Source organism: Pteropus alecto, unplaced genomic scaffold (genome assembly GCF_000325575.1).
Source record: "Pteropus alecto unplaced genomic scaffold, ASM32557v1 scaffold25, whole genome shotgun sequence".
NCBI lineage: Eukaryota > Metazoa > Chordata > Mammalia > Chiroptera > Pteropodidae > Pteropus > Pteropus alecto.
The window spans coordinates 17,003,643-17,028,508 of NW_006441955.1; the positions used below are offsets into that span (position 1 = coordinate 17,003,643).

The 24,866-nt window shown below is 39.7% G+C and overlaps 1 protein-coding gene and 1 pseudogene across 1 annotated transcript in view; both read right to left on the minus strand.

Moving 5' to 3' along the window:
* Positions 1-20,950, minus strand: part of GNG12 (G protein subunit gamma 12) — a 143,950-nt gene extending 123,000 nt beyond the window's left edge. Inside the window, exon 1 of the mRNA XM_025051911.1 lies at positions 20,855-20,950. The gene's annotated coding sequence lies outside the window, so the exon portion shown is untranslated. The remainder of the gene's footprint in view (positions 1-20,854) is intronic.
* On the minus strand, positions 11,560-11,675 carry LOC112485942 (annotated as a pseudogene).
* Positions 20,951-24,866: the final 3,916 nt, after the last annotated feature.

Genomic DNA, 24,866 nt, shown 5'->3' on the forward strand with positions numbered 1-24,866 from the left:
GCAACAGCAGGAGTGATGTGAGATGAGTTTAGCAATACGGGCAGAAACCAGATAAGAAGCCAGGACAGCAGCTACAAGGCTACTGTAAAAGTCCAAGCAAGAGACAGTGGTTTGAACCAATGTTGTAAACAAGAGAATGGAGAGAGAGAGGCGGATAGTCTTGAAGAATATTTTGGAGATAGAATTGACAAAGCATGGTGAGGGGCAATATGTTAGGGGTGGATGAGTTTAGCAATACGGGCAGAAACCAGATAAGAAGCCAGGACAGCAGCTACAAGGCTACTGTAAAAGTCCAAGCAAGAGACAGTGGTTTGAACCAATGTTGTAAACAAGAGAATGGAGAGAGAGAGGCGGATAGTCTTGAAGAATATTTTGGAGATAGAATTGACAAAGCATGGTGAGGGGCAATATGTTAGGGGTGGGGTGGGCAGGTGAGGAAGAAGGAGTGTCGAAAATAACTCCCACGTTGTTTGATTGAACAAATAGGTTAGTGGGGGTGACTTTACCAAGATGGTAAAAACAAGAGGAAGATTCAATTTGCATGGGGGGGTGGTAGGCAGTGGTCATGTTATTTTTAGATGTATGTAAATTATGAGGACCTATGTGTGTCTACAAAAATAATGTCTATTTAATGGTGCAGTACATAGAAGGGACCTACAAATGAGAGTGAAAGAATCGAGGCTAAAAGAAAACAACTCGAGTTCAAAATACATCATCTTTCCCTTTGCTTTTAGAAAAATTTTTTTTTCATGGAGATTTTAAATAGTATGGGCAGGTGTCCACCAGATGGCAATATTTCTTTATAAAAGCCCAGATTTAGACCCCATACCTTCTCAGCTACATCAAGATGGATCCTTGAGGGGCACACAGCCAAGGTCGTCAGAATTGTCGGAACTACAGCCAGCCTGCTGACTTCGTTATGTGCACAGGCAGCAGCAGTTTCATGAGCAAGATCCTTTTGCAGTCTCTTATAAGAAGACAAAGGTATATGCATGCATGTTTGGGATCTGGGTACTTATATCCTAAAAAGTCCCTTAATCCAAAGTGTTCTCAGTGTGAGCACATGAGTAACACTGGGAGCTTCACATTAACCTTTCAGAGCCTCTTTCTTCATCTGTAGAATGGTCAGCATATTAGTACTTCATGGGGTTAGCACAACTCTGAAATTAGATAATGCATGCCTATAAGATGCCTAGCCCAGTCCTGGTACAAAATAAGCACTTAATACATGGTAGACTTCATTATCATTTTATCCCCACAATGACCCTTATCCTCACTCTCCTTCCCTCAAAGCTTTACCCTATGCCAGCCTTGGTTGTGGGCAGCCTTCCAGACATGACCTCACAATCGAAGCACTTGAGTCACGACAAAATGACAGACTCCCTTCCAGGTCCTCTTAAGCCTTGGCTCGTGGCAGGCCCTCCTCTTTGATAATCCTTCCTTCCAACTGCATTTTCAGAAAGATGGAGCCCTTCTGCAATTGATTTGTTTGATTGGATGGGCAAGCTATGAAGAGAGAGAAGAAGTGCCTGAATGAAACACGAATGCCAGAAAATCAGCTTCTTACTAACACACTGCATTGAATTCAATCATTCTCTGTTTAGTTGCCTTTCCTAAGCTACTGAAAGATGTACAATTGCTATCTGCAGACTTATAATTATATATTCCCAGCCTGCCAGGTGGGATAGATTCAAGTGCTCATTTTGTTGGGAGGCTGATACAATATGAATGAAGCTCAGATTTGTCTTGAGAAGAAGCTGGCTTGATGCTAGTGCCTGTAGTTCAGCCACAGGGAATATTTTTACAGCTGGGATTATCCAGCTCCTCCTACTCTATTTATCTTCCTTCTTTCCTAGTAGCTCAGTCCACCAGATGCTTCATTTCCCTAAAATATTTGGATGCTTTAAAAACATGTTTTCAGAATGCTATTAATTATTACTATATTATCCAGTAATGTTTTATAGGTGTTTTCAGCTTCTTTTTATTTCATGTAGGGTTTTGGGGGGAGGTGCATAATGAGGGCATAGTGAGAAGAGGACAGGAAATGTACCTTTGTTATTGAAGGAAGGAAAATATTTTTTGGTCTTTAAATTGTATTGCAGATAGCGAAACAAATTTTCATGTGTTTAGTCCATATAAATGATTGCTAAATTGGCAGGGTGTGGCCACATGGAGTATAGGTTCTCATACTTCCTCATATGTATACAGTGCAGAGTACTTCATCGGCTTCTTTTTTTTTTGTAATATTTTTTATTTTTCAATTATAGTTGTAATACAATATTATATTAGTTTCAAGTGTATGGCATAGTGATCAGAGATCTGTATAACTCACAAAGTGATCACTCCAATAAATCTAGTACCCCCTCCCCCATACATACTTATTACAATATTATTGACTGTGTTCTTTTTGTAATACTTTGTATCTCCATGACTATTTTGTAACTACTCATTTGTACTTCTTAATCCCTTTCCTCTTTTTCACTGACCCCGCCCCCAACCTCCCTCCCATCTGGTGACCCTCAGAATGTTCTTCATATCTATGAGTTTTTAAATTTTGTTCTTTAGATTCCACTTGTATGTGAAATCATATGCCATTTGTCTTTCTCTGACTTACTCCATTCAGTACAATACCCTCTAGGTCCATCATGCAATATCATTTTCCATCCCTTTACTTTTAGTCAGTGTATGTCTTTTAATCTGAAGTGAGTCTCTTGTAGGCAACATATGTAAGGGTCTTGTTTTCTTATCCATTCAGCCACCCTATCTTTTGATTGGAGCATTGAATTCTTTTTCATTTGAAGAACTCATTGATAGATATGTAGTTATCGCCATTCTTTATTCATATTTTTGATAACACATTTTTTCTTCTTCTTAAAGAAGTCCTTCCAACATTTCCTATAATACTAGCTTGGTGGTGATAAATCCCTTTAGCTTTTTCTTGTCTGTGAAGCTTTTTATCTGTCCTTCAACTCTGCATGATAGCTTTGCTGGCTAAAGTAATCTTGGTGGTTCCCATGGCTTCTTATGTGAATCTTATTTGTAAGCATGGGCTATTTTTCACATTTTCTTCAACTGATATTCAGGAAGATTAGGCAACTTGGTTCATTCAACATATATTTATTGAGAGTGTTCTACGTTTCAGGCAATATTGTAAGCAATGAACAAAAGTCCTGCCCTCATTCAGTTTACATTCTAGGGGAAACACACACATAAGTAAAATATATAACATGCCAGATAGTGATGAGCAATATGGAGAAAATAAAATGTGGAATGAGGAAGGAGGATTGTGTGTGGGTGTGTGTTTGGGATGGTGGTGGTGGTGGTACAATAATTTTAAACATGGTAGTGAGAGAGTGCCTAATTGAGAAGATGACATTTTGATAAAGATGTGAAAAGGTAAAGAAGAAAGCCAGGAAAACTAGAGGGAAAACAGGAGTCAAGTGCAATTGCAAAAACTTGGAGAAGAAACCATGTCAGAGCAGAGTGAATGAACAAGAGAGAGCCAGGAAATAAGGTTTGGAGAAGTTAGAAGGAAATTCTGTGAGGATCTGTGGGCCATCACAAGGTTTCGAGGAGGGGTACATGATCTGATTTAGATTTTTAAAGGATTACTTAAGGCATTGTGCTGAAATTCGAATGTAGGTGTGCAAGGGCAGAGACAGGGCAATCTGGCGGCTGTTAAAATAGCCCAGGAGAGATGAGGTTGGCTTGGACCAAGGCAATGGATTAGCTGTGGGGGGTGAGAAAAAGACAGAAATCAAAAGTGACACCAAGGTTGGTGGAAGGATGGAGTAGCCATTGCCTAAAAAGTGATTGTGGGGCCCACTTGACAGAGGGAAGATGAGGATTCAGACATGATAAGTTTGAACCTCTGATTAGACATCTTGGTGGAGACGTTGAGACAGGAGGTTACATGAATCTGAAGTTCAGTGTAGATAGTTCTGGAGAAATAAATCTGTCAGTCTTCAGTGTGTAGATATTATTTAAAATCTTGAAATTAGATGGACTCATCAAGGAAGTGAGCGTAGACAGAGTCAGAGTCTGAGGACTGAGCCCTGAGTCCTGCCAACATTTAAAGGTTGGGGATATGAAGGATTCAGCAAAGGAGAAAGAACAGATAGTGAAGAAGGAGGACAACCATGAGGACATGATCTCCTCGAAGCCAAATGAAGAAAGTTTTCACAGAGAGGGAGTGATTAGCTGTGTTAAAAGCTGTTGACAGTTCATGAAAAATGGGCCTGAAAATGGGCTATTGGATTTAGCCAAGCAATAGGTTTCCCCACTTATTCTCTCTCACTTAAGTCTATTTTCTTAATTGAAAATATCCCATTATTATTATTGTTATTATTAGTGTTGTTGTTGTTATTATTGTTATTATTGTTGTTATTATTATTGTTATTATTATTTTGTAATACCTACCTCTTTCACTGGATGTAACCCTTAAGAAAGCATGGGTATGACTGGGGCATTGCCTGTCACATATTGGAAAGCATTTCATGAAATTTATCTTTCTTTGGGTTTTTGTTCTTCCAGGTAGCATCCAATCTCCCTTTCTTGCCTTCCTAATAGTGTTTCAAATCACTTTTTGGAATTATCTCCTGTTATGTATAGTCTTGATGAGATGGCAAGTTCAAGTGCTTGCCTCCAACTTTGAAAGCCAAAGGGGGCAGATTTTGACACAGACCCTTACGCCAGGGAGCAGGCTCCATCCATGAGAGACTTCTGAGTTTTCCCAAGAGCAAGAGGAGGCCTTGAGTACCAGCATCTCTCTCCTGATCGGATCCCTCTTGGTGGGATACTGTTGCCATGGTTCCTGTTTCCTAGCTCTCAGTACTCCTTTGGTGCCTGCTTCTCCATCCTCTCTTTAGTTCTCTGAGCCCTCTATATCTTTCTATTAAACCTCCTTTTGCTGAAGTCAACCAGAGCCAGTTCCTGTTCCATTCAATAAAAAAATCCCAACACTTAAGCACTCTAAATATTTGTTCAATGAATTAAAAGGTATTGTTTTCATTTCACAAATGGAAAGTCTGAAGTTCAAAGAGGTTTTGACACTTTCTAAAGCCACACACTTTCAGTGTTTCACCAATTTTTTGTTGCACCGTTTTCACATTCTCAGATCCCTGCAATCAGGGTGCATGTTACAACTGATGCATTCTTACCACTAACCGGCAGTAGTTTTCTGTTTGCAGTGGAGTGTAATATAATGCTATGTCTTACATCAGCTAGTATTCAATGAAATACGGTACTAAATATTAGAGTCAGTATTCAAATATATCTCAGAAGTCTATATATTTTTGTTTCCCAAGGAGTTTAGTTAGATCTAATTGGAGGGGCAAAAAATGGGGGGAAAAACCCACACCTTTCTCTAATGCTGGACAGAGGACCTAACCGAGGTTGCAGGGTTACATGAACTCTGAACTCTGAGGGTTTGGGGTGGGGGAACCTCTGGGTGGACATCTAAATGGATCCTGAAGGGATAAGAAAGATTTTGATGGATGGAAAGGTGGGATAGTGGAGGGGCGATAAGGACTGCATCCTAGATGTTGGCAACAAAGCAGACACTTAAATACATGTCTGAGGCACGAGGCTGCGGTTGGTGAGGATGGTCACTGAGGGGCTCCCCCGCATTCTTTTCCTTCTCCTTCTCTGGAGTAAATTATTCCTCCAATTTTCTCTGTGTTTCTCTCACTTTTTCTTTTTTCACTACAACCTTTTCTGGCAAGCTCCCCCTTCCCACTTCCTGTCTTTTCCTCCCAGTCAGTTCTACTCTTGTACGTGGTAGACAGCTCCTTTTGGGAACCACGAACAAGGGAAAAGGTATTCTACATGGAGAGGCAACAATGTGCTAGAGTATGGAGATGTGTGCACACCAAATACTGCTGTAGGCATTGGGGATATAGCTGTGAAATCAAAGCAAAATGCCTGCCTTTAGGAGCTTATATTCTGATAAGGGAAGATAAACCAAAAGTAAATAAACACACACACACACACACACACACACACACACACCTACAATGGTATAAGAGCAATGAAGAAAAACGTTAAAAGAGTTAGAAAATTGATAATGGAGGTGGGAGGTACTAATTCAAATAGAATGGCCAGGGAAGTCCTCTTTGATAAGGTAATATGTCAAAAAGGACATGAAAGAAAGGAAGGAGAGATTCTTGTGCATGTCTAGGTGAATAATGTTCCAGGATGAAGGCACAGCACATGCAGAGGTCTGGAGTCGGGAATCACTGTTTAAGAAAGCGCATGCCTACGGCAGAGTATGTGAGGGGCGATATGGTAGCATATGCATGTGGGGAGCTAATGCTGAGCCAGCTCACGCAGGCCTTGCCAGCGTTATAAGGATTTGGGGTTTTATTCCAGGTAAATAAAAAGCCTTTGGGGAGATCTGAGCCAAGGAGAGAGAATGAAGAGATAGGCCTGATCATTGAGGAGCTGGAATGCTACCCTAAAATTTTGAATGTGATTCTCTAATGTCCCTGGGATTTTCATTTCTGAATTTATGTAAACCAAGGAGGAAATCTACTCTAATAAGTAAATATGATTTTTTTTTGTGGAACACAGAGAGCCCTCCATCTAGAACAGATGTAATGAAGTGATAGTTTGTTTTGACAGAAAGAGGCTATAGAAGGTTATGCTCCCTCCACTCTGCCTTTGGTTGTCAAGGAGATACCTCTGAAAACCTCTTGTATCTAAATGTCACCGTGTAGCACTTAGATTTTTCATGTTCTCCTTTTATTATGTTATTGTAAAGTTCACCCCGTAATTTTGCTCAGGAGTTAACGATTTCATTACCAATGAGTCTATTCATTGCGAACTACCTTTTCTGAAATTCTGATTGCTGGTCTTTCTCAGTCCTCCTGAGGCTGGTTTCCAGGAAGAGGTTGCAGCTGAAAAAGAATCATGTATGTCTCTAGGAGTTCCTGAGGGTCAGACAGGCTTATTCCGAATGGCTGATAGGAAAGTGGCAAACTGATGGACTCGGTACAGAAGAACACATGGCACTGGGTTGTTTCCAGTATAATGTATAATTTCAACTGCTGATCAATCAGGGTGAATATTGCTGTATTCATTTTAGAGACAGGGAAAATGAGACTCAGTGGTAAAGAGACTTAACCAGGTAATTGGCAGCCCTAGAACTAACATCTCCTAGTTTAGTGTGATTTCTACAACCCTGCACTTTTTCAAAGATAGAAGCCAGAGGTGATAGATTCATTAGTTCATTCATTCATTCATTCATTCATTCAACATGCTTCGATTGAGTACCTTCTGTTCGAGGCCCTGGGAATTCCGAAGTGAATGAGACAAGCTCCTCACTTCCATGCCTAAGCAGACATTACTCTTGGCTGTCAGCTGCATGTAGATGCAGAATCCATTATTGATCGGAGTTGTCCCTTTAGATGAAAATCTGTTTGTTATCCCTGGCTTCGGGGTACATGATTCAGAGTCTGAGAAAGCCAATTCCTAATCAGTTTTCCCTTTGAGAGGAAATTGAGGTTTTCCAATAAGCTCCAGACGAAAAGAACTGTGGAGACGGATCTGGAGATTAAGGTGGCCAGGATATTGTTGGCCAGGGATCAGCCTCTCCCAAAGTGTTGTTCCATAAACTGTTTAACAATTCTGGTGAGCAGAATGTGTTTCTCCCAGCTCATTCAAACCACGTGTCTTAAAGCATTTTGTCTCTAGGCTATAATGCACAATTAAGAGTAAATGATGCATCTGGCTCTCACTTCCTTTTAGCACAAGGGAGGAGACAGGTTAATATCTTTGGACCTTGTGCATCTCTTACCCACAGCAGCAACACTTTCCTCTTGCTGTGGGAGGTCTTGAGGGCTTCCATCTGCTAGCAATTTGCTTTTAACGAATATTTTTAACAGTGAAGAGAATGGAGTTTCTATGTCAGAATATCTTTCTGAAAGCTCTGTCAGTACCAACATATTTAAAGAAGAGTTACACTATCTGTACTACTGTCTGCACTTCTTAATTATGCAAGTCTTCCTGGGCTCACCCAAATCAGACAAAAGAGGAAATTAATGAAATGTATTCTGATGTTTAGACAGATCCAATAAAAATGTGTCAGATACAAATAGCTCACACTGCATTATCTGATTTTGTCATCAGCCTTCGCTTTTTCATCTGAAATGTCTGGGCATATGTAATATCAAGAGAGGCTCGTCTTGCTGCTGTGCTGTTTCTTGAGCAGCCGTTTTAATTTAATTTAATATAGGGCTTATAGGCACCCGTTCTTCTGAGTTTCGGGCATATCTGAATTTTGGCATCCAGGAAGGCAGCTACCTGGGGGAAACAGATTTTGGGGGAAGATGACAATTGATTTTACCTAAGAGCCCAAGGTGTTTTGGAAGACAAGGAGCCGAATTTCCAAACTTGGCTCCTTGAAGTCTGGTTAGCTGGGCCTGACGAGGAAGGGTACGGGCCTCCTATTAGACCCGAGGCAGGAAGGGGATATGAGGTTTCTAAAATAAAATCAACTTTATAAATAGGGGACATCTAGGTTGATGACCTGGATCAAGAATTAAAGTTTCTGACAAATGCTGGTTTCTATGTGTTGCATTGTTCATCATTAGTAGCTCCTCTGAAACCACTATCCTGACACAGTAAAGGGAATAAAGGAAAAAATTCCTGAGAATTAGGGTGTCATCTGAAAGACTCATAACTTCTAAGTCCCAGTGAGGGAACAAGCATGGCAAGGACTGGATAGAACCAGTCTCTGTAGTGACACTAGGTAGAAGACGTGGCAGTCCTGGACCCATCCAACCACTTCCCTTTCGACTCGGTTTGGAGGGGCAGGTCTGAACATTGTTGCATTGTGTAAGCTCTTAGGAGATATTTGGACTAGTTAAAGTTGAACATAACCCAAGATACCAATACTACTCTTGCTAATAGGGCATCAAAGTGTTTGAGTATTTACGTAAAAAAGAAAGGTGATATGGCCACATTCGTACTCTGAATATGTGGGAAAGGATATACTGGTTACAGTGTGTGTGTGTGTGTGTGTGTGTGTGTGTGTGTGTGTCACTGTATGGGATTTTACAACTCTTCGGGCACCCATATCTGCATCACAGACTGATCATCTTCCCCTAGAATTGGAGCTTCTTAATGTTAGAGCTAAAGGCCACCATCCTGATTGGGAGGATACCAGGGGGCTGTGTTGAGCACAGGCTAGAAAAACCTCAACGTGTGGCCTTAAAACCCTTGGGCAAATACAGAGTGTTGGGCAGGATATTTTGGGAAGAAGAAAACACAAGAGCAGCAATGTCAGAGTGCTGGACAATATACCTTGAATCTCTAAGACAATATGTGCAGCATGATTATTAAGGATTCCAACTCAAACTCTGAATTTCTAAATATTGGAGAATCTTTCCTTGGAGGAGAAACACACAGGATGTGATGTCGCCGGGGTTCTGGGATGTAAAAGCGCCTCTGTTATTCCAAGTCTGGACACCTCCAGAGACGGGCTAATGTGCTGAATCTTTGGGGCCATGAGGTAATGAAACACCTTGAAAGGGTGTTTTGAGGAATGAAATTATAGTCCTGGGGGAAACATTTGAACTTTGTTCAATAGGGCATACTTCTGAAATAATGGTTAAAATAATAGATTTTTTTAAAAAATTATTATTTAAAACTTACTGGATGCCAGACCTTGCTCTAAGGGTTAGGATTAGGATCATTCAATTAATTAATTAAATGTAATTCACTTAATCTTCACAACTACCCTATGAGTCAAGTCCTAGTATTACATTTCATCATCTCCCTCCATTCCAAGCTCACTTATGCTCCTTGTGGTTCCCAGGCCAGGCCAGACCTGGTCCTCCCTGAAGGCCTGTGCTCTGCTGCTCCTCCCCGCATGTCCTCATGGCTCGTTCCCTCCCCTTCTTCAGGTCTTTTCTCCTATGTCTCCTCTTCAGTGAGCTTTCTCTGATCACTTTACTTAAACCTGGCATTCTCTCTTTCTTCTCTGTTTGATTTCTCTCCATAGCACTTATTTTACTCATTTCCCTCTAAGATATATACATTTCTCTTATATGCTTTATTGTCTGTCTCCTCTATCAAGGTCCAAAGGGAATTTTTGTCAGTTTATTTTTTCACTGCTGCATCTAAAGGCCATATTAAAACACAATTAACAATTGCTACGACCCAGACACAGATGCAGGCAGCGGCACTGTGGCAAGCTTCTGGAGGGCCCCTGCTCTGCCAGGCTTCACCTTTTTGGTTGCTAGATTGTGGCAAGTTCAGAGGGTCCTAGGATAGAGGCTGGGACAGACATGAAGTTGGGGGGTGAGGATGGGTGAGTTTCTTAGCAACCCTCAATGCAATGTGTGGGTTTCCTGGATAAATTCCCAGTGCCTAGAATTATGCTTACACAAAATAAGTGCTCAATAAATATTGATTGAATGAATGAACTCCATTTTATGGATGAGGAGGCTGAATCGCAGAGAAATTAGGAACATGTCTATAAATACAGCTAAGAGGTGATGAAGCTGGGGACAGACGTTCCCTCTAGCAGTCTGGTCCAAGAGCTTATGTTCTGAACCATTAGGCTCTAATGTTGCAAGATAGTTCATATTATAAGAGAGAAAGAGAGGGGGCTGCTGTTCCTATACCTGACACGTCATCCTTATCATATTCTTAAGTATCCTTAAGGGTCCTTAAATTCTTTCTAGGACAAGTCGGAGGTGTAATATAGACGAAATAAAATATCTTTAGAAAAAAATTGGAAATACATTTGATTAAGTCAGGTTTTTTATTTGCCTCTTTCTACCATGATTGTGAGTAGCCACTAGGAGAATCCAGTGACAAAACACAGGAATGGGCAACTTTAAAAAAAAAAAAAATTACTGTTAACAGATAAAACCAATAACTAACTATAGGATACCCCCATGTGGCTGGCAAAATAACGGCCTCCCAAAGACATCCATGCCTCAGCCTCGGAACCTGTGAATATGTTACCTTATGTGGTAAAGGGCCTTTGCAGATGTGATTAGGTTAAGGATCTAGAGACAGAAATTAGCAGGGATGCTCCGGGTAGGATCAATCTAATTGCAAGTGCCCTTAGATAAGGAGAACCTTTTTCAATTGTGGTCAGAGAGAGAAATTCAGCGATGGAAGAAGGGTCACAGAGATGCAACAATGATGACTTTGGAGATGTGAGAGGGGGCCACAAGCCATGAAATATGGGCAGCCTCTAGAAGCTGGAAGAGGCAAGGAAATGTATTCTTCCCTTGAGTCACAGAAAGGAAAGTAGTCCTACCCACACTGGTTTTAACCCAGTGAAACCTGTGCCAGGCTTTTGACTACAGAACTATGTTTAAACTACTAAGTTTTTAGTAGTTTGTTATACCACAGCAAGTATAGGTCAAATGAAAGCTTCAGCCAAGTCAAGTGTTAAAAAGACTAAAATAGATCCAATTGTTGTTTTCAATTGAATTTTTTCAAAAGAATTTTATTCATATAATACATAGCTATAATTACTTTAACATTTATTTATTTGTTTGTTTGTTTGTTTATTTATTTATTATTATTTATTATTATTTATGCCTACAGCACCTAGTCTTCCTAGGTGGTCTCCCATCCAAGTACTAACCAAGCCCGACCCTGCTTAGTATCCGAGATCAGACATCGGGCTTGTTCAGGGTGGCATGGCTGTAGACCATCGGCCGTGGCTCCACTGGGGCATGAACCCAGGACCTTCTGCGTGTAAAACAGATGTGCTAACTTTTATACTGTGGAATCGTGTCCTATTTTAACATTTTTGATTGCTATGTTATTGATGTAAAAAAAAAAGTCTTTTCAGTCTTTTAAAAGAATGCATGATTTTCATGATTATCATGGAAGAAAATTAAATTTGAAAGGAACATTCTGCTATATCAATTTATGAATCTATATTTCTTTATTAAATCAAGCAGCTTGTTACTTACATAAAACAGACTTGATATAAGTGGGAGAAGATGATTGCCAAGATTTTGAACTCCCAGAGGTCCACCCTTGTGGCTCCCTCCACAAATCTAATCAGCCTCCAACACTGTTATTTCTTTCACACTATGGTCCTTGCATCTGTTCCTTTTGCTGTTACTAGTTCAGGCTCCATAATTTCATGCCTGGATAGATACAATAAATATCTAAGTGGTCGCTTTGGCTTTTGCCTTTTCCTCTGTAATATATCCTGCCCATGCTCTTCAGATTCATCTCTCCAAAAGTCCTCCATCAGGTTGTCCTCCCGCAAGAACATACTCACACCTCTTGTCATCAGGCATAGTAGAGGTTCTTAGTCATTGGCAGAACCCAATTAGTGATGGGGGGGGGGCGGTGTAAGTGACTTGTGTGTATCCTATAATGATGTTCTAAGATTCATAGACAATGTCCTGTTCAAAAAAAAAAAAAAATTGGAGGGCAGATTTATTCATTTGTATTCATTTCACAAATATTTATGATGCATTTATTAGGTGCCAGACACTGTTCTAGGTACTGGGGACACACAGGTTAATGAGAGATACAAGACCAATTGCCAGTATAGGGAAATAGATTATGCTATCTATGAAATAAACGAGAAATATCCAGTGGTGTTAAATGTTATGCAAAATGTTCAGACAGGGTGAAGTAATAGAATGATTGGGTGTCTGCTTTGGGCTGAGTGAACAGAGAAGACTTATGGGAGGAGGTAACATTTCAGCTGTTGGCTATGAAGATCTGAGAGATGAGCAATTCAGGAAGAGAAAAGAACAAGTGCAAAGGGTCTCAACTGGGTGTGATCTTGGAATATTCAAGGAACAGAGAGATGGAGAATGTGACTGGGGGGTGGTGAGTAAGCCAGTGCAGAAAGCAGTAGTCGATTAGAACAGAACGCTGAGTTTTGATTTTCCTGTTAAGGAATAGAAAACGATGAGAGATTTAAATCAGGGAATTGACATATACTAATATTTGTTTTTGAAAGCTCACTTAGGTGAACGGGTTATTGTGGAGGCCAGTTAGGAGTCATCGCTATGATCCAGGCAAGAGATTGTGGTGCCTTGGACTAAGTAGAGGTAAAGAGACATGTATGAGCAAATCCAGAATATATTTTGGATTTAAAGCTGATAAAACTTGCCAATAGATTAGATATGTAGGATGACGCAAAGAAAGTGACTTCTGGTTTTTTGGCTTGATCCACTGGGTGGTTGGTAATACTATTTATTATGATGAGGGGGCTCAAAATTATCATTGTGAACATTTAGCACTATACTGTGCTTTCTTGGTTTATGAGGCATCTGGGGCAATTTGCCTTTGCATGAAATGGTGTGAGACTGCTATACTTTGTAAGATTTGTTTCTAGTTTGTATAATTTTATGGTGCTTCCCTTTCGACAAGATTCCTACCTCTAGAAGTTTACCCTTTCTCCCCATGTTAGTCATGGGCTAGGAAACCAAAAACAAATGTTCATTAAAATTGTAAGTAAAGAGTAAAAAAGATCTGAATCAGGGGATGAAAAGTTTCCTATGAGGAAAAAAATTTGTTTCACGGCCTTTATCACAATGATTTAGATTGCTTAGAAGGCTTTTTTATTTACTTTCCAAGTGAGAGAGACTACTGAATAACTGATCTCTGTAGAGATAGGAACTACTGCACTTCAGTTTTGACATTTTCATGAGTTGCCTGTTTGCCTTTCCCAGAATTCTCTACCAAGAACAGAGCCTGCTTGATCTGTCAGTAGGTTTGGCTCAACTCCATCGTGTCATATTTGTTGCTAGTTAAAATTAGATTATTGGACCCAGTTTTAGTTACCACATTTGTGCCCTGTTATTCTATTCCTGAACCAGGACCTGGAAACAAAGACTCTACTACTACTATACTACTAGCTAGCATTTTCTGAGCATTTATTATGTGCCAAGCATTGTGATAAACATACTGCACACATGATCACACTTAATTCTGACAGCTATCCAATGAATTAGGCATTATTATGCAATTTTTTTAAATGATGAAATTGAAGCACAGAGAGAATAGGTAACTTTCCCTAGGTCACACAGCTAGTTAGTGGGTGATAGAGTGAGAATTAGAACCTAGGGTGACTGAAAAGTCCCTGCTCTTCATCACTATCTCATAACTGTCAACTCTAGACTGATACACAAACTCGAGACCCCTGGCTTGCTTTATCTGGGAATAATTTCTCATCCCTCTGATATCCTTCCATGGCAGACCCCTGATCTATAGTTTCTTACTGTTGTGTTTTCCCTCTGTTCTCCCTTTCTGTGCCGGATCATTTCATTAGACACACCAGGTAGCCAGAAGACTATTCAAGGGGCAGAGCTGGTATTTTTATTTAGCTCCAATCTTTATAAACAGTAAGACAGTAGTTAATAATTAAGGTGCACTGGTTAACCGGCCCTATAAAGTAGGCATCATTTTTTCTATTTTTTAAAATGATAAGATAAAAGTACATAGCTTGTAATTTGCATAAGATCATATAGTTATTTTATGGTGGGTCCTGGATTTCAACCCATGTCTAGCTGATTTCAGTGAATCCTCTTAATTAATTTCTGGGAACTGTTTTCCAAATGGCTGTAGCTTTGGGGCTAACAGGCTATTTTACATGTAGCATTATGTTTCTATTTTTATTTCCCTGTAAATAAATGTCCCTATATGAGTTTTTATGGTAATGGAAAAAATTTTGATGCATTTTTCATCCTCTTGTCCTTTCCTTTGAAACAGTAAAATTGATAAATTGGTTTTGTTCATCTCATTTTAGAACACAGTTAATCTTTTTCTTATTTTGTATTTGTGCTTTTCAATGCTTGTTTTGTCTGATTCTTGCCTTGGAATATTTTTTAATCTGAATATATTACTGTCTTAGGAAAAGGGGGCTTTTTCTTAATAAAATTGAGCAAGGCAGTTTCTATGATAACAATTGCTTAATTATTCTGAAATAAACACAATATATCATGTATAATGCATCATTGAACAACTTTACCACATGAATGCTCAAAACCAAAAGAAAAAGTTGTAAAGATTGATTTAATGGAAAACCTGAAAGAGTTTTGGAAATTAAAAAGAAAATTCTTTGGCCACATCCTGAGTTGGCCTGTGCCTAAAAGAGCCACCTTAGTCATTAGTGGCTAAGGGGCAGCTGTAGATTTTGAATTTAATTCCACAAACATTTATGAGACTCCTGGTATAAAACTGGCCATGTTTTGTGCTGGGCATGCAGAATGTAACAAGACACAATCTTGTCCTCAAAGAACTTAGTTTAGTAGGAGAGACAGCCATGATGATAAATAAGCAAGCAAACAAACAAATGATGATAAAATAATTATAGTGATATAGCATGACAAATGTACCAACAAAAGCATCTGTAATTTGAACCCTGTTCCCTGGTGCTACCTCAGGCTTTTATGAATATACTTTCCAATATCCTTTGACTTTGATTACTTTTTCTGTAAAATGAATATCAAGGACTTATTATTATGTAGTTAAACTTAGATTAAATGAAAAGGACCATTTTTGTTAATTGAGTTATTGGACTGGCAAGAAATAGAACTCTCATCTTGTTATATATTCTATTCGATTTAATTTTTTTTATCTCCAAAACATTTATATTAAGTTACTTCTACAGTAGTTCTCAAATTTCATTTTATATAAAAACTCCTTGAGAACTATGTGCAAGGTTCAGTTTCATTAGGCCAAGAATTCATTAGGGCCCAGGAATCTGCATTTTATACAAACCGTCCAGGTAATTCTAATGCTGCTGGTTTGGGGGAGAGCATAGAGCTCTACCATAACATGGTAATCTGCTAGTCCTGGGCCCATTTGCTGTCCTTTGCTCTACTCTGCTCTGTATCACTGGGTGCTGGCTGGTGTCAGACTCTATTCAAGTGGCTTCTCCTGGTTGGAGACTGAAGGGCAGGAGGTAGGAATAATCATCTCAGCCGCTTGTGCCATCTGTGGGAGTGGCTAAATGCTTCTAATGCTCTAGCTCTGCAACAATTCCACTTGACCTCTTAGGTCAAGCCTAGGGGTAAAGCAATTACTGTTTTTGTAAACTTCAGAGTTGCCTCAGTCTAGCCGATGCTATGATACTTTCAGTGCTCTGCCCACATCTCTGAGAATCCCCTTATCATTTATTTCCAAGCCAGCCTGACTTCCAAAGGTTGGCTCCTGCCTGTGTTTTTGTTGGAGAGCTATATACTCCAGCTTCTAGAACCCACTTAGTTTGTGTGTACAGTAGGCTGACAGTGCTAAGAATTAGTATTCCCTTGAGGGGGTAGCCCTTAACCAATGACTGAAAGGAGTAAATACTCTAGATCCCTCCCAACTTGGCCAGGGCGATTCTGAGGTGTGCATTTTGCACTGTTTTCTAGAGAGTCCATGTGAGATTGTAACAGTGAAATGCTTGATCTTTCTTTGACTCCATCTCGTTCAAGCCTGCTCTATTTCCATGGCCTTCGGGCTAATAATTTCTGCTTGATCTTGCATATAGACATTCTAATCATTAGAGAAACTCTGTTTTTGGCTTGAGTTTTACAAAAACAGCCCCTCCCATATCCCCTTCCTTTGACATAAAAGAAGCTTGAAGTCACTACCTTTTAAAGATGGATTTGAAGATTAGGTCTCCCATCTTCTCCATTGGAGTCTTCTGGATCAATTAACTTTTCCTTACTCCAAATTCTGACATTTTGTCTTTTAGCCTTTCCAAGTGTCAGGCACATGGATTTTAGACTGGTAACATGACCAAACTCCAGCTGACCACTTTGGTATCTGACTTAATAAGATGCCCTATAGTGGCTGCATTGCATTCCCCTCCTGTAGCACTTCCCCTCATCTACCCATATTTCTTGCATTTTTCAATAAATTGCTTGCATTTGAACTTGACCTCAAGCCAGCTTCTTCAAAACCAAAACTAAGATGCTCGCTGCTCCTGATGCTCAGCCTTTTCTATCACTCATGGATCCAGTTTCTAGCAACACATTCCCTTTGTCTGAAACTCTTGGAGGATTTTCTCATGCTGGTTAGATGCAGCTAAGTGCTAGGTACTAGGAACTAGAAACTACAATGACTCAGGTGAACAAGCATGTTTCTTATTCCTAAGGGGCTCTCAGGCTAAAAGGGAAGAGAAACAAATATACAGCATATGATGAATGCAGCAATTCATAAAGACGCCAGTTCAGAGGAGAGAGACATTTTTTGGAGATCTGAACTGGCAGTTAGATGAGATCAGAGAAAACTTCACAGTAGAGTTAACAGTTAAGCTGGATTTTGAAAGATGAGTTTTCTAAGTGGATAAAGAGAATGGCAAACGGCATTCCAGACAGGGAAGCAGTGTTTGCAGAGTTATAAAGGGGTAAAACACTCTTCACATTTAGAGACATATAATTGTTTTCCTGGAGAATAAAGTGGGATTTGGAGAGAGGCAATGAGGCAGTACAGGGTGAATTCCTGCCAATGGAGATTCAAGTCCTGCACCAAGAGAGGGAGGGTTCTTGACTGGATGCAGGAAAGAATTCAAGCAGATGCCAGAGATAGAGGTAAAATTGATCAGAGAAGGAATAATGTTCCACAGACAGTCATGGTCTCCTCTCAAAGACAGAATGAAAGAGCTGAGTGGGACAGAGAGATAGAAAGAAAAGATCATGAGAGGGACAGAGACAGACCCCAAGTATTCAGGGAATTCAGTTTATATATCATTCTTAGTTTCTATGTATTACAGTTTACAGACTCTGTTTACCTATTTTCCTTTGACGGTATGGGTATGCAGTGTGAAGGATAGGGTAAGTAGCATGAGAGGTATGAGTACCTATCAAGAAAGCATGCTGGCAATCTCCAGCCTTTGTTCCATAGGTTCCCCGTGGGGGTTTTGACGGTAGGGAATCAATTTACAACTTTTTTTTTTTTTTTGGATTTCTTTTTTAATTGTTTATTGGGGGTAACATTGGTTAATATAATTATATGATTTTCAGGTGTACATTATAATTTGACATCTATATTTTCTATTGTGTGATTACCACCCAAAGTCCAATTACCTTCAGCTACCATATATTTGATTCCCTTTACCCACTTCACCCTCCCCCTACCCCCCTATTCAATTTACAACTTAAAGACTGTTTTCCCTTCATGATATGGGTAAATGGTTTGCTAGTAATCCCAAGAATCTTCCTTTGTTCTGGCAGCAGCACAAGGCAGGCTCTGAATACAGTTTATTTAACATTTAGTCCTCATGTCTCGTCCCTACTTTAGCAGGACATGTGGTTAGAAGGGGTGCAGCTGTTGTATACCGTGTTCTGGAGTTTATGCTGAGCAGGCCTGAGATTGGCGTTAAAGTGTTTTAGGCATAGGAGTGACATGGTTGGATTTTACCTTTAGCAATATGACTCTGGTGCTCTGCAGAGGATGGATAGTTTGCTCAGACCTTAGCTAGCACAATATAAATGACCTAACTCAATTTCTTTTTGATGAGCATGGTGCTTGCAATGCCTCATGTAATTCAGACTTTCAGAGATGGAATGCATAGAAAATGTAAACAGATTCATTCAGTGTCCCCATTTATTGAGTGTCTTCTCTGTGCCAGGCCTGTTCTAGGTATTGGAGATTTAGTGGTAAATAAGACAGGCAATTTCTTGCCCTCTTGGGCTATAATATTTGTAGGCACAGAGGCGACATGATCTAATTTCCCTAAAAGTGTTTTCTGGGGATACTTATCATTCTCTTGAAATATTCTGTCAAAAAATATCCTTTGCTAAAATAATTGAGAAATTCTGCATATTTTATCCCCTATTAAGGATTTGTAAAAACAAAATTTGCTAATTAAAGTCTCTGAGAAGTCCTACAGTAAAGAAATCTGATCTCTAATTAATTTTTTTGTGTTAGCCATCTGTTGTTTTTACCTGCTCAGTGTGGGTTCTCCTTTCTGGGAGAACAGCACCTTAATTTCGTTTTGGAGAACTATTCTTCTTGATTAGATACAGTGCTGGAGGGCTGTTAATCAAGATATCTTGCCCTGGTCTGGCCAAGGTATAGACACACAGCTCAAGAAAGGTCTATCAGATGCTTGCTTTCTGGAATTTATATCTTTAGTAGATAAATGCAGTGATTAAACATAGTTTAAGTCCATTTATCCTAGTGGTGGTACCCTGCATTCTGGGTCTTTCAAACTGCTCTTTTTCCTATGCTCTAAGTTTTTTGTGTATCCAGCGTGTAATAGAATAAGATAATCAGTCTTTCTGACTCCTTCTCGCTCGAGATCGCCCAATTCTCATAACGTGTCAGTTAGCAACTTTGCTTAGTCCTGTACGTAGATATGCTAATCATTAAAGGAATCTAACATGTAGTCTAGGAATTACTGAAACAACCTCCCTGCTTGAAACTATATCCCCAAGGAGGTAAGGAAGGTATGTGCAAAAATAATGATTGTTTATCAAAAGAATTATAGGAACCTCGTGACTGAGACCTCGGTAACCAGAGTTTGTTGACCAAAAGCAAAGTTCACTACCCTCCTTGGACCTTTGCTGATGTCCAGATGTCTGTGGTCAATCACTTTCTGATCTCAAACATCTCCCATTCCCCACTTCCTTTGACATAAAAGAAATCTAAATTCTATATTTTTTCAAGCTGGTTCTTTAGGATGCTAGTCTGCCATCTTCTCAGCTTGCTGGCTTTCAAAATAAAGTCACTTTGCCCCAACTCCTTGTTACTCGACTTATTAGTTGTGGTGCAGTAAGCACACAATTTTTTATTGGATTACCAGTTTTCTCTTGTACGATTATTTAGATTATGCACTGCATACAGGTATCACGTCTAAGAGAGGGAAAGCATTCATGTTATAGACCTATATTGAGTCCTATGGCAATGGGTATAGATCATGGAGAGTCCACAACTTCTGGATGCATCTTGAAGCAGCAGAGGAGAGCTCTTGATGAAGCAAACTTGTATCAGCATCCAAAAATATACATTCACCTTGGAGATCTGCATATATGTGCACGTGATCTCATTGATAACTGCATGTGCACAGCCTGGTCCTGTCCCTGTGAAACCCCAGGTATTCTCTTAGGTTGCTTCTCCTATTCTTACACTTCTCTCAGATGCTCTCAGAGCATCTGAGAGCAAACTCATCTAGACATCGTTCCCTTAGCTGGGGAGTAGGGCTGAAGGCATGGACTGTGCCTACTGCCATTGGTGTGTATGCTTCAGTATCAAGATGTGATGAAGAAGCAGGGAATGTGGGCACATACGAGCATGTAGCCATAGCTTCTGCTTCTGCCCTTGCAAACTTTTGTTGAAGGGGCCTGAAAAATGGAGGGTGTGTGTCTGTATTAGCTCATTCAAGCTACTATAACAAAATACCGCAGTCTGGTGTTATACAACAAAATTCAACCAAGTAAATTTGAAGATCTAATTGGCTTTATTAAATGATTCATAAATTGGGCAGTATCTGATCCAGCAAACAGAGAGATACTCTGAGGGGTTGTACAAAATGGAAGATTTTTATAGGAAGAAGGGTGTGGCAGGGCAGTTATTAGCAAAAGAAAAGAGGGGGTTAGTTTCAGATTAAGACATCTTTTTTGGGGGAGGTGGGAAGAGATTGGCAAAGGTTTTATCATGCAGATTACCTTTTCTTCCTATGTGGGTGGTAGAGGGATGGGGAGGGCCCACATTTCAGATTGCCTCATTGATGTCCACCAGAAAATTAGAAAATTAGACTGGTTGATTAAGATTACATTTCTGGTGAAGGTCAAAACTGCAGTTAGGTCAGGTATTATGTCTAGTTTTGGTATCATGAGCTTTAGCACAAGTGACACCATTAGGGTCCTGTGGTTTTTCTCTTTAACACTGTGTAGCTTATAAACAACAAAACTTTATTTCTCACAGTTCTGGAGTCTGGAAGTTCAAGATCAGGGTGCCAACAGAGTCAGGTTCTGGAGAAGGTGACGGGCCAACTTCTTCGGGGTTGCAGACATCAACTTTTCACTGTGCCTTCATGTGGTGGAAGGGAGAGGGATTTCTGTGAGGTCTCTTATAAAAACACTACTCCTTTTCATGAGGGCTCTACCCTCATGATCTAATCACCCCAGAGAGTCTATTTCCTAATACCATCATGTTGTGCATTAGGATTTCAACATATGAATTTTGAGGGAGATACATACATTCAGACTACAGCAGTGTCAAAGCAAGAGGCTTTAGTCATACTTCATTCTGAGTGGGATGCATATACTTAAGCTGCTGATTTTAAAAATAAGCTTGATTTATGAAATTAATGCCAGCTCTCTTCTTTTTTTATCCTTTTATTCCTTCACTCCTTTCCCTTTTCCCTTCTCTTCTTCCTTTATAGGTGAGGTAGCTACCTGCCTGGTCTCTACTTTCCTTGGGTGGCCTGAGTATAATATTTAGTTGTGCAATAATTAACTGACGTAATATTGTTTTTTTTTACTTGAGGAAGGAGTATCCTTTTAGATTTGTACTAGTAGCAATCTTGTGTCTGAGCTGTCCCATGTCCTTCTAAAATACTTCAACCAGTCAGAGTCCAGTGAGATTGCTCATATTCAAACCTCAGGTGATATGCCACATGTTATCTCCTAATACACTCTATTTCTTCACAACCATTGGAAATCCCAGTCCAGTGGAAATAGCACAGGACTAGAGAGGAAGAGACCTAATTTTACTGATGAGAAACTCAAAGCCCATTAAAGTGAATAGGAGGCAGGACTTCTCAGCCATGCAGAGTGAAGATGACAAATCCTTTCTCTTAAAAACAACTTGAGAAAATGAACCATAACAACCATTTCAGAGCTCTGGAAACTGACAAAGGCGAATGACAAATTGAGAAACATTTATTCAGGAAATGCTGCTGAGTTTTCTTTGGAACAATGGGAATCTAAAGCTTTCTTGCCTGGGGCTGTCACATATTCCTACCAGATCAGCACATCCCTTCTCCCAGGGTGGGGCTGCCTATGAAAACCAGCCCTGAGTTGCCAGAGGTGACTTAATGTGGAGTCCAGGGCACTGTCTGTGAAACTAGAAAATTCTTTAGAAAGCAAATAAGAAGCAACTAAACCTTGCCAGCCTGAGGCTGTGGCCAGAAATTTAACTGGGAGACCTTGAAAATTAGATAAGCTCTCCACACATCACTGGCTGACTGATAGGATGTGCATGTACTGGAAGTTCTGTTGGGGCCTGGTGGAAAGTAAAAGCTGGGACAGACTTGAAACCTACATATTATATATCCAGACAGTACCTTGAATCCATAGGAAGAAATATATATATACATATATATACACATATACATACATATATATGTATATATACATATATACACACATATATACATACATATATTCATTTTATATATATTCATTATATATACATATATACATATACATATATGTACATATACATACATACATATATATATGTGTGTGTGTATGACACTAATAGCACAAAGAAAGAGGAAGGAAATGGAGCTATATTGGAACAAAGTTGCTATGTTTTACCAGAATTATTAACTTGAAGTAAATTGTAATTATATATATTTAATTCTAAGAGCAATCACTAAAAATAAACTTAAAAAATACAATTAACAAGTGAATTGATTTGCACAGGACCACCTAGCCAGCTGGTAGGAGTGAGGCAGCACTTCACCTATCTGCCTCATTTTCCATATGTCAACTCATAACACTAATATCAGCCACACCTCCTCACTGTTAGGCTCTGACCACTCATCCTGGATCTGACTTAACTGTTTGAAGTAAGCACTCAGCTTACTGCAGGCTACTGATCTCTCTGGCCAAAGTTAGAATATCAGATGTGGCTGGCAGTTCACTCTCAATTGTTCTCCTCCCCAAGAAGGACTTGGACTTGGCTGCTCTTCCCTGAGGCTGAAGGGTTCAGCCGCGATGTCAGGGAACGCAGCTTGCTTTGGGGGGCAAGTTGAGTACGCCAGGATTTTACATCCTCTTTTTGTGTGTTGACGTAAGAAACATCCACACGTGTAGAGAATTTCAATGAGTTTATTTGAGCCAACTGAGACAATTGCCAGGAAGCAAAATCTCAACAGATTAAAAAAATGCTCCAGAGAATGACAGTTTTTCAGCTCATTTTATACATTAGAATCAAAAGAGGAGACGGAAGGAAGGTTACATGGAATCCACTCTGGTAGATTAAGGGGGTGGGAGAAAGCAAAGAGGGAAATTTCTGGCACTGAATAAAAAGTAAAATGGGACACATACTGCTTTCACATTGGTGGGTACAGGAGAGTTAATAACTAACATTTACAGCACATAGAGATGGTATGCGGGGGACAAGGTAACCATGAAGGGTTCTGTGGTCTCTGCTCTGGTGCAGTGGGCTGTGCCCTTGAGGGGTCTGGAAAATAGAGATTATTCTGACATTTCAGGGGTAGGGTATTTTAGATGCAAAAAAGACAATAGGCTTACTTAAGGTAAAGATTGACTTTTGTCAAGAAAACTATAGGCCCAGGAAGTGACTACTGGCCATGACCTGCATTTAGTTAGGAATTTTTATGTTCAGACCATCATATGTGGTTACTTTCAGTCTCTGAGTTCGTAGGGCCCATGTGCTGTCCTCCCCTGAGCTCATTAGGTTTATTATGCGGCCTCTTTTTCATCCACATATGCAGTGGAATCTGAATGAGGCCTTGTGTTGTATTTCAATCAGCTTACTGTAGCCTCCTGCATGTCCTGAGGTTCCTGTTACTCAGAAGATGAATTTTACCACTGTCCTCTATATACATATACACTGTCTCCTCTTCCCACAGCCTCCATTCTCCACCTCCAAAGCTCATTTTTTATGTTCCAACATATCAATCTCTCTACCTCAGTTCCTCAGACTTCTCTACCAGCAGGACATTACTCAGGATTTATCACACTTAGCTTAGGCTAAGTGTCAGATGCCAGAGGTCATGGCTTCTGGGCTAGTACCACTTCCTACTCATTATCTGGAATCTTAACCAGTGTTTCTAAGACTTTAATTTGTGTAGGAATCACCTGAGGAACTTGTTAAAATGCAGATTCTTGTAGTTCTAGGGAAAAGCCTGAGATTCTGCATTTCTAAGCTAGTCCCAGGAGATGGGGATACTGCTGCTTGGTAGACTATACTCTGAGCAGCTAGGGTCTAGACTAGAGCACAGCAGTGTTCTAAACCCCTCCTTGGAGCTATTATTGACACAGCATTATTTTGAGAGTACTGAAAGATAAGAAGTGAAAAAATAGGATTTTAAAATATGAAAAGAAAAATATTTAATCAGGTTTATTGACTTTGGAATGTAAAAATTTTTTAAACCTTTAATACTGATAAGTTTTGTTGTGTTTTGTCTGGGTTTTTCTGTAATCCCTGGCTCTTCCTGACTCTCTTTCAACATTATACAGAATCCAACATTATACAGATTCATCTTGAAGCCCTTCCAAAGGAGTGTATTGATTAAGATAACAAAAATAACTCATTGTATTTATCTATTCAGCCATCTGTGCAACCATCTGTTTAACCATCCATCCCACCATTTCTCCATTCATCCGATGGTTCCTAGAGTCCGCTATGTCACACCTATGCTGTGAAGGATGTAGGTGTTAATGAGACAGTTTTTGCCCCCAAGAAATTTCATCTCTGGTGGAGACGACATAATTCTTGGGATATATTCTCAAGGACGGTATCAGTGTAAAACTCTAAATATTTGTGAGACTGCTAGTTAATGACTTGGCTATAAACTTGAGCTATCCATGAGCAGATCATTAAATAACATAAATGATACAAACAAAATGGGATTTTATTTTCTGTATATTTTAACTTTTCTGACTTTCTCCTATCTATTTTCACAAAGGATCAATTTGAATTAAAAAAAAAAATCTGAAGCCTACAGTTTTTTTGCT